The following is an 8,367-nucleotide window of genomic DNA, read 5'->3' as shown; positions in this document are numbered from 1 at the left end:
TAAACCTGATGAAGTTTTGGTTATGTCCTTTTATTGCTTACTGCCACTTCAGTATATCACTTATATAAACCTTGAGGCTTTTGGTGTTTATTGTAGCCACCTATGAGTTGGTTTGGGCACAGGATATGGTCCAAATGGCTGTTTCCTAAAGCGATGCCTTCCTGAGAGCTCAGCTGGGGTGAGGTTTGTTGTTTTTACCCCTGGAGGAAGTCAGCTGAAGCCTCCAGCATGGAAAATGGTTTGGCAGTTGCCCCATCTCCTGGAGAGGCTGGCTGCACACGGCTTGGATGGGTGCACTCTATGCTGCGTTAAAAACTGGCTGGACGGCCGAGCCCAGAGAGTGGTGGTGAATGGAGTCAAATTCAGTTGGCGGCCGGTCACGAGTGGTGCTCCCCAGGGCTCAGTAGTGGGGCCGGTCCTGTTCAATATCTTCACTGATGATCTGGATGAGGGGATCGAGTGCACCCTCAGTAAGTTTGGAGACAACACCAAGTTGGGTGGAAGTGTCGATCTGCTGGAGGGTAGGAAGGCCCTGCAGAGGGACCTGGACAGGCTGGATTGATGGGCCGGGGCCAACTGCATGAGATTCAACAAGGCTCAGTGCCGGGTCCTGCACTTGGGTCACAACAACCCCATGCAACGCTACAGGCTGGGGGAAGAGTGGCTGGAGAGCTGCCTGGCAGAAAAGGACCTGGGGGTGTTGGTTGACAGCCGCCTGAACATGAGCCAGCAGTGTGCCCAGGTGGCCAAGAGGGCCAATGGCATCCTGGCTTGTATCAGGAATAGTGTGGCCAGCAGGACCAGGGAGGTGATAGTGCCCCCATACTCGGCACTGGTGAGGCCGCACCTCGAGTACTGGGTTCAGTTTTGGGCCCCTCACTACAAGAAGGACATTGAGGTGCTGAAGCCTGTCCAGAGGAGGGCGATGAAGTTGGTGAAGGGTCTGGAGCACAAGTCTTATGAGGAGCGGCTGAGGGAACTGGGGTTGTTTAGCCTGGAGAAGAGGAGGCTGAGGGGAGACCTTATTGCTCTCTGCAACTACCTGAAAGGAGGCTGTGGTGAGGTGGGGGTCAGTCTCTTCTCCCTAGTAACGAGTGATAGGACGAGAGGAAACGGCCTGAAGCTGCACCAGGGGAGGTTTAGGTTAGATATTAGGAAAAACTTCTTCACAGAAAGGGTGGTCAGGCTTTGGAACAGGCTGCCCAGGGAAGTGGTTGAGTCTCCATCCCTGGAGGTATTTAAAGAATGGATAGATGTGGTGCTCGAAGACATGGTATAGATGGACTTGGCAGTGATAGGTTAATGGTTGGACTCGATGATCTTAAGGGTCTTTTCCAACCTTGACGATTCTATGATTCATCACCACAGATACCTGTTATTCTAAGCATAGGGAAATGTGCCTGTTTTACATAGTTGTTTAGCTCTGAACATAAGCAAATGATGCCATCCTTTTATTTTCCATAGAAAAAGAACCTACTCTGTTATCTCTCCGACTTTTCTTTGAGCTGTGTGCTTTAACCATACCCTCAGGTTATGTCTAGGTACCAGGGAGACGTTTCTCAGGGTGTGTGTGTATCGGGCAGGCTGGTTAGGGTCTCACGACCTCCTCCTGTCACTAAGGAGACCTGAGAAGTGGCACCTGCACCGACTGCCTTGGACAGCCCCCACCGAGCAGGGGGTGTCAGCGGGGCTACAGCATCTCCTCAGCGTCAGACTCCCTGTTTGGAAGCTCCCTTTGACTCCAGTTCAGTAGGTATCAGCAGGAGCTATCTTCCCTCCACATAGTCTAAGGGTGACCAAGTGGTGTCCATCATACCTTGGCATTGTCTCCCCTCCCCTTGCCATATTTGTGCTGTGCATTACTCAGGGCAGAGACCTAGTCAAAGGAGGCAACCGCCCCTTGAGCAAATCTCATAAGGAAGTCTCTGTTGCTGTTGGTGATACCTCTCTACCCATTCATCCCTCCCCATACAGAGCGCTACCAGACTCTTCCCTGTGCACTATGTACGTGTGATTTATTTCTCTGCAGCAAAATTCTTTATTTGTTTCATGTTTCTGCAAATCAGCCTTGCCGCTCGCAAACACGGCAGCTCTGCCCACAGGTGGGCTCTGCCCTGGCCTGTTTTTATTCCTACCATCTGCGCGCTCCTCCTGACTGCTTCCTGCCTTTTCGCGTGGTGTGGATTTTGCAAGAAGCATTTCCTCAGGCCTCCTATTTCTGCCCTCTTTCGGCACGTTCTGTGGTTTCTGTACCGGTCTGCTGCAGCTTAGACACAGCTGTGCCTAAGGCTCCTTTGTGTTTTAATCTTAATAAAATTGAGAGAACAAATTACAGAGCAGGCAAGATGTGGAAGTATTTTCTGTACCCTGGTGGCTTCTCAGACAGATCAAACGGCACTGCGGTATCGATATGACAGAGCCTGTGCTTCTCGTGTCTCCTGAAGGCTCCAAGTGATTTCTGTACTGCAAAGTAAAGCCAAATTCTTAAAAAAAAAAAAAAAAAAAAAAAACAAAAAACAAAAAAAAAAAGGGTGGGGTGGGGGCAGGAGAGACAGTGAAGGGTTTAGAGGGGAAGTCGTACGAGGAGCGGCTGGAGTCACTTGGTCTGTTCAGTCACTTGGCCTGGAGAAGAGGAGGCTGAGGTGAGACTTCATCACAGTCTACAGCTTCCTCACAAGGGGAAGAGGAGGGGCAGGCGCTGATCTCTTCTCCCTGATGACCAGTGATAGGACCAGAGAGAACGGCAGGAAGATATGCCAGGGGAGGTTTAGGTTGGACATTAGGAAAAGGCTCTTCACCCAGAGGGTGGTGGAGCACTGGAACAGGCTCCCCGGGGAGGTAGTCACAGCGCCAAGCCTGACACTATTCAAGAAGCATTTGGACAATGTCCTCAGACATATGGTGTGAATTTTGGGGTTGTCCTATGCAGGGACAGGAGTTGGACTCAATGATCCTTGTGGGTCCCTTCCAACTCAGGACGATCTATGATTCTATGATATCGCCTTGCTTTCCTACCCAGCCTTGCAGCCCCTCTCATTCACGTGCTGTGGATGCTGCCCCATTCCAGCTGTGGTCTTCTATATTCAAGGAGGAATATTCTGGAAATCTCTTCCTCCCTTTTAAATTTCTGAGCCCATTACAACTTGAGTGAAGGATTCCCCTGACCTCTAGAAGAGCATGCTTAATTTGGCTGTCTCTGCGCTGTTCTTCTGCACAAGTTTCCTGCCCGTTTTGTTTCTCTTAAATCCAACATTTTTAATTAAAGCTATGAATGCAATATCTTTAAAATCCATGTAGCACAGTACACAGCACACCTGCTTATTGTTCTCCACTTCTGAACAGACCTACTGCCTCTGATTTAGAAGTATTAAATAAAAAGATGGGGCTTTTATTCATCTTCCCTTTCAGGGTCCATCTGCCTCCTTGAAAAGCTGAAGTTTTTGCTTGAATCTTTTCTAGCTGTCAGAAGTATTTTGGGGAGGCTGAGGTAGATTAGATTTTATAGCTACTCTCTTCCACATGCTGCACCTGCCACCTCTGCTTTTCCCACCTCTTTCCACCTTCTGTGTTTAGACCCACACCTTCGGTACGGCGCAGCATGAAGGTCACCAGGGAGGACTTTTCAACGGGATTATGATGAGTCATTAATATAATATAGGGAAAGATTTGCCTGTTTCTCTGAGGCTGCTCTAAACCCGAACCACCTTTCAGCTGGAGCCTTCCAGCATTTGCAATCCAAACACCTCACAGATGGGGCTGCAAACAACAACGCCCTTCTATAAATCCGTACATATGGATCTCTGCTAACCCCCGCCCTTTCGCTGGGCTCCTGTGAGTAAATATACATGCATGAGGGAATAAGGCCAACAACTGCAGGTGGCTTTTCGCCAACACATTCAAAGATGACTTGAGATACGTTTGACTTTTCTTCAAGGCAGGTGCTGTCAAGGCCAGCTCCCTCTTTCCAAACGGACACGTGGCGGGGGCTCTGGTGCTCATCCTGCTGCTGCGTGGCACAAGCTGCTGACCAGACATCGTCTCCTTGGTGATGTTTGGCTTTGCCACCCTCTCCAGTAAACAGGGGCTGAGCCTCCTGCCGGAGGACAGGACGGCAGGGGATGCACCCTGCCACCGTGAAAACAGGAAGCAGTAAAAAGCTAAATCTTTTTTTACAGCTCAGTTGACTATGAAGAAAATGAACAGTTATCTGCTGTTTGTACCTAATAGTGAGTCCTTTGCTTCCTGTGTTATTGTAGATAATGCAGAAATCATCTTGTGAACCTCATTTCCGTGAGATCTTCTCTCAATTTGCAGCTTCCCCTTTGCACACCCTTACGTAGGCAGCTCTCGGGTCACATCCTATTTTGAAGTCATGTCTTGGAAAAGAAGAGATACAGGAGATGTGGGCTGAGGGGGATCAGGGATAACTCCCATTTAGAGCTGTGGTGTTTGTGGATTTGCAATTGGTGTCTGTACAGCAACAGATGGGAGAATAAAGCTCCAGAACAGGTGGAGAGGACACCATGAACGGTTTCATCTGCATCAACTAATGTGGTGAGGGGCAGAGCCTGGGCTGGGGCCAGCACACCTTAGTGTGCCAGCATCAAGGGAGCGGGTGTTGTGCACCCAGAAGGACAGAGCACTGAGACAGACAGCTCCTGCAGCAGGTCTGCGGGCTTTGCAGGTGGAAGGACACCATCCTTAAGGATACCCTTGCAGGCTGAAGCGGCCAGGCTTGGTCTGAGCTTTTCTCTTGTTAAGTGTTCAGAAGCATGCATGTTTTCTTCTTCTCTGCTCTGGGGGATTTCTAAGCAAATGACGGTGGTGGAGGGTGCAGGACAAGGGAGGGCTGTATTCCCTGTGCTCTGAGCCGGGCAGCCTGTGAGGGCAGATCTTCTGCCCCTCTCTTCTAATCAGAAAATTAGTTGCAGCACTACCTTTTGAGGGGAAACCTCATCCCTGGGGGTCCTGCGCTCGGGCAGATGTGCTGGGAGGGTTGGTGGGGGGCGTCTGCTCGGCGCTGGGAGCACTGCACGGTCCAATACCTCCTGCAGCACTTGGATCCACATGACTGCTTGCCTCTCCTCCTTTTGTACTTGCAAGCCATCTCCCTGGCAGGAGATCTTTCTTCTAATGGTAGCCCCCACCTCAGGATGAACTGCTGTGCAGATCTTACAGGGATCACAAGCGTGGATGGTGAAGGCTGACCAGTCCAATCTCCTTCCTTGCCTTGGTGCTGTCTCCATGCCAAGTCCCTTGGGAAGGGTATGCTGCCTTTGCTGCTATCCTGCCCTTGTGAGTGGGAGGAGAGGACTTGGCCTGAAGCATGCATACCTCTGCATCAGGTGTACAGTTGTGGGAAACGGGAGTTGAGGAGCAGCTTGGAGGATGCCAAGCTTCTGAGCTGGCCATCATGGAGCATCACACTAGAGTCATCACTTCACACTAGAGAGGGATTTGGCCTATGTCATTGAGGGGAATTTTGTGGCAGTGATTCTGCCCATGCCTAAATGGAGACAGGGCCGTTCTGAGGTTGAAATGGGCCATGAGCAAGCAGTGAAGCCAGCCAGGCAGGGAGAGCACGGGCAAGAGGCAACGTGCTGCATGGGGCAGGGGAGGCATTGCCGAGGAGCTGCAGAAAAGTGCTTCAGAAAGCAATCTTGACAGCTGAAGGGGTGGTGAGAAGGCAGGCATAAAAACAACATGCAGAAAGGTTATGTGGCATGGAGATAGGATCAAGCCACAAGCGGCTGAGGAGCTAATGGTGGGCAAGTCCAGACAGTAAAGGAAGAGGGCAAGCATCAGAGAGATGAGAGGGATACTGAGAGAAGCACCTTGCAAGACGGTGTGGGCATGGGGGCTGAAGAATCCCTGGTTAGAGGAAGTGGGAAATATGATAAAAGAGAGAGGAGAAGGCTGCTGTCATACCTATAGGGACAATTAAGGTGTTAAATACATGAAAGACAAACATTGACATGGCATTAAAAATAAAATATATCAAGAAAGCAAGGGCCAAGCAGGCAGTACCAAAAAACTGGTGAAAGAAAATGGGTACAGCAATTGTGAAGAAATATGATCCTACACATTCAAATGATGGTAGAGGAGTAGGGTTATTGTTAGCACTATGAAAAATTAAGGTGAAAGTAGCTGGGGCTGGTCTTGCAGAAAGCAGTGGGTGAGATGGAGGCTGTTTTAAGAACAGGCTGAAGTTCCCCTGATGGACCTTTTGTGCTCCAGTGGCTGGAGAGTGAAGCGGGGTAGGAAACAAGCAGGGAACTGAAGATGTTTGCCATTGTCCTCAACTTTAGAAAGATCCCTCTTTTGGTTTCCAAAGAGGGATTACAGTGAAAGCTGAAGCAGTCACCCAGTGCTCCTAGTGTGATAATTACAACCAGAGATGTGCAGGATGGGAGGTTCCTGCAAAGCTCAGCAAGTTGGAAAGGAGGTGATAGTTTTAAGTCAATGCCAAGAGAGACCGGTATCTTTGTTCGATTTTCCCTGATGTGTTTAAATCTCCTGCATCAGGTGGTCCCTGCTCTGTATGAAGAGGTGCATCCTCTCTGTATGAAAGCTGCTGAGGAGGATGCAAGGCACGTCCTCGTCCTGCCCTGCCGCAGGTCCGGCAGAGCTGAGCCAGCAGCTACAAGTGAGTGGACGAAGAGCAAAGGGTTGTTGCTTCAAACCAAGGTGTGCAACTACTTTGCAGGCATGGCTGTCTGCAAACAGGTAGTTGTGCTGTACAGCTAAGGTCAGGTGGGTGGCAACCAGGTTGTGCTTTGAACGCAACTCTGCATGCCAACGGACAGTCCAGGCTGTGGGCTGGAGACCTCTTTGTACTAAGGCAGTTTGAACAGATAACCACCAGCAGCTTACCCCACACCAGCAATAAATAAGGTAGCTTAGAAAAGCCTCCCTGTAAGCAAAGGCAGCTTTGCACCCTAACTGGTCACACCAGCACTCTGCTCTCCTGCCTTTGCTACAACACTAGCAGAATAACTGGGATAGTGTTTCTGCTACACCTCAATACTAATTGGAAAGTTGTATTTGAGTTTCTTGAGTATTGTGCACAAAACCAGTGAGGCATTAAGGGCCACCAGCTAAGAAGATGCTGTGTGAATGCTTGGAAGCCATCCACAGACCCTCACTTAAAACACTTCTAAAGCAAACTAGAGCAAATGGCTCGGCCAAGTGTGTTTACAAAAAGGGAGGGCTGCATCCCAAATGTTTTGCTTGTGACTGTATTTTTACACTGGCAAATACACTGGAGCTGGTATAAATCATTGCCTGGAAATTCCTGTGCATATATTATCAACCAGTGACATCTTTATTTGTCCTGACTCCTTGTTTATCCGAGATCCCAAGGCCAGAGAAGAATCCCCTGTATGTTTTCCTTCAGCAGCATAAACACCGCTTATCTCTTGCCTCAGCTGCACGCTTTCCAGGGGGCTGTGGGTCCCCGGAGTTGTTGTGCTGCTTTTAGGGATACTGTGCTTTACCGTAAGTGCTCTGGTGCTAGTGCTCATCCTGCAGAGAAGTGTTTGCCATCAACAGCATTCAGCAGTGCTCCTCTACAGCCAGTTGCTAGAGCTCTCTGATGCACCTTGAATGCACCTTGAATCCTCCTGTACCGGCACGGGGGGAAGCGTGCAGGGATCTGGGAGGACGGAGGCATGGGCAGCCCGGCCGTCAGTCTGTGGTTTGCAGGGTGATGAGAAGAGGGAATGTTTTCTTTGGATCCTGGCCCCCAGGTGTAACCAGTATAACCTAGATTTCAAATATTTTATTTCGGTTACTTTGATTAGCTAACCTGCTGCTGTCTCAAAGGGAAGCGCTGGGTATCTGGTGGGTCTGTGCTGCACCAATTATATGGCGTTAGTGGAGCCACACTTCTGACAGGGGGATTAAGAATCTGTCTGGATGTGCCGCTGTTCTTTTTTTTCTGTTTTTGTCACCACCTCTTTCTCAATTTTTTTCTGAGAAACCCAGCAGTCACATAATAACAAGTGCTATTCAGTGAGTCCATCGTAAGCATGGTGAAGGACTGCTATTTCTCTAAAAAAGCATGCATGCTGAGAATTTTAAAGACAGAAATCTTAAATTATTCTTGTTGTATAAGGGGCAACACCGGGGAATTTTCTGGGAGTGCTGGGCAGGAGGGGCAGCCCCTTGCAGCAGAGAGGAGCACTGGCTGGGGAGGTGTCAGACTCAAATTGGCTCGTGATGCTGCAATGTTGAAACAGTATCGAGGAAAACCCTATATTCCCTGCTGCTGCTGGTAGAGGCTGAAAATGAACAGCCATCGACTTGGGGGATGCTACTGCCTTGTGCAAATCCACTGCCATTTATCTTGCACTCTTAATTGGCACC

Source organism: Platalea leucorodia (assembly GCF_965183815.1).
Source record: "Platalea leucorodia genome assembly, chromosome: 8".
Taxonomy (NCBI): domain Eukaryota; kingdom Metazoa; phylum Chordata; class Aves; order Pelecaniformes; family Threskiornithidae; genus Platalea; species Platalea leucorodia.
The sequence above is the reverse complement of the archived record's forward strand: the minus strand, read 5'-3'. Positions refer to the sequence as shown.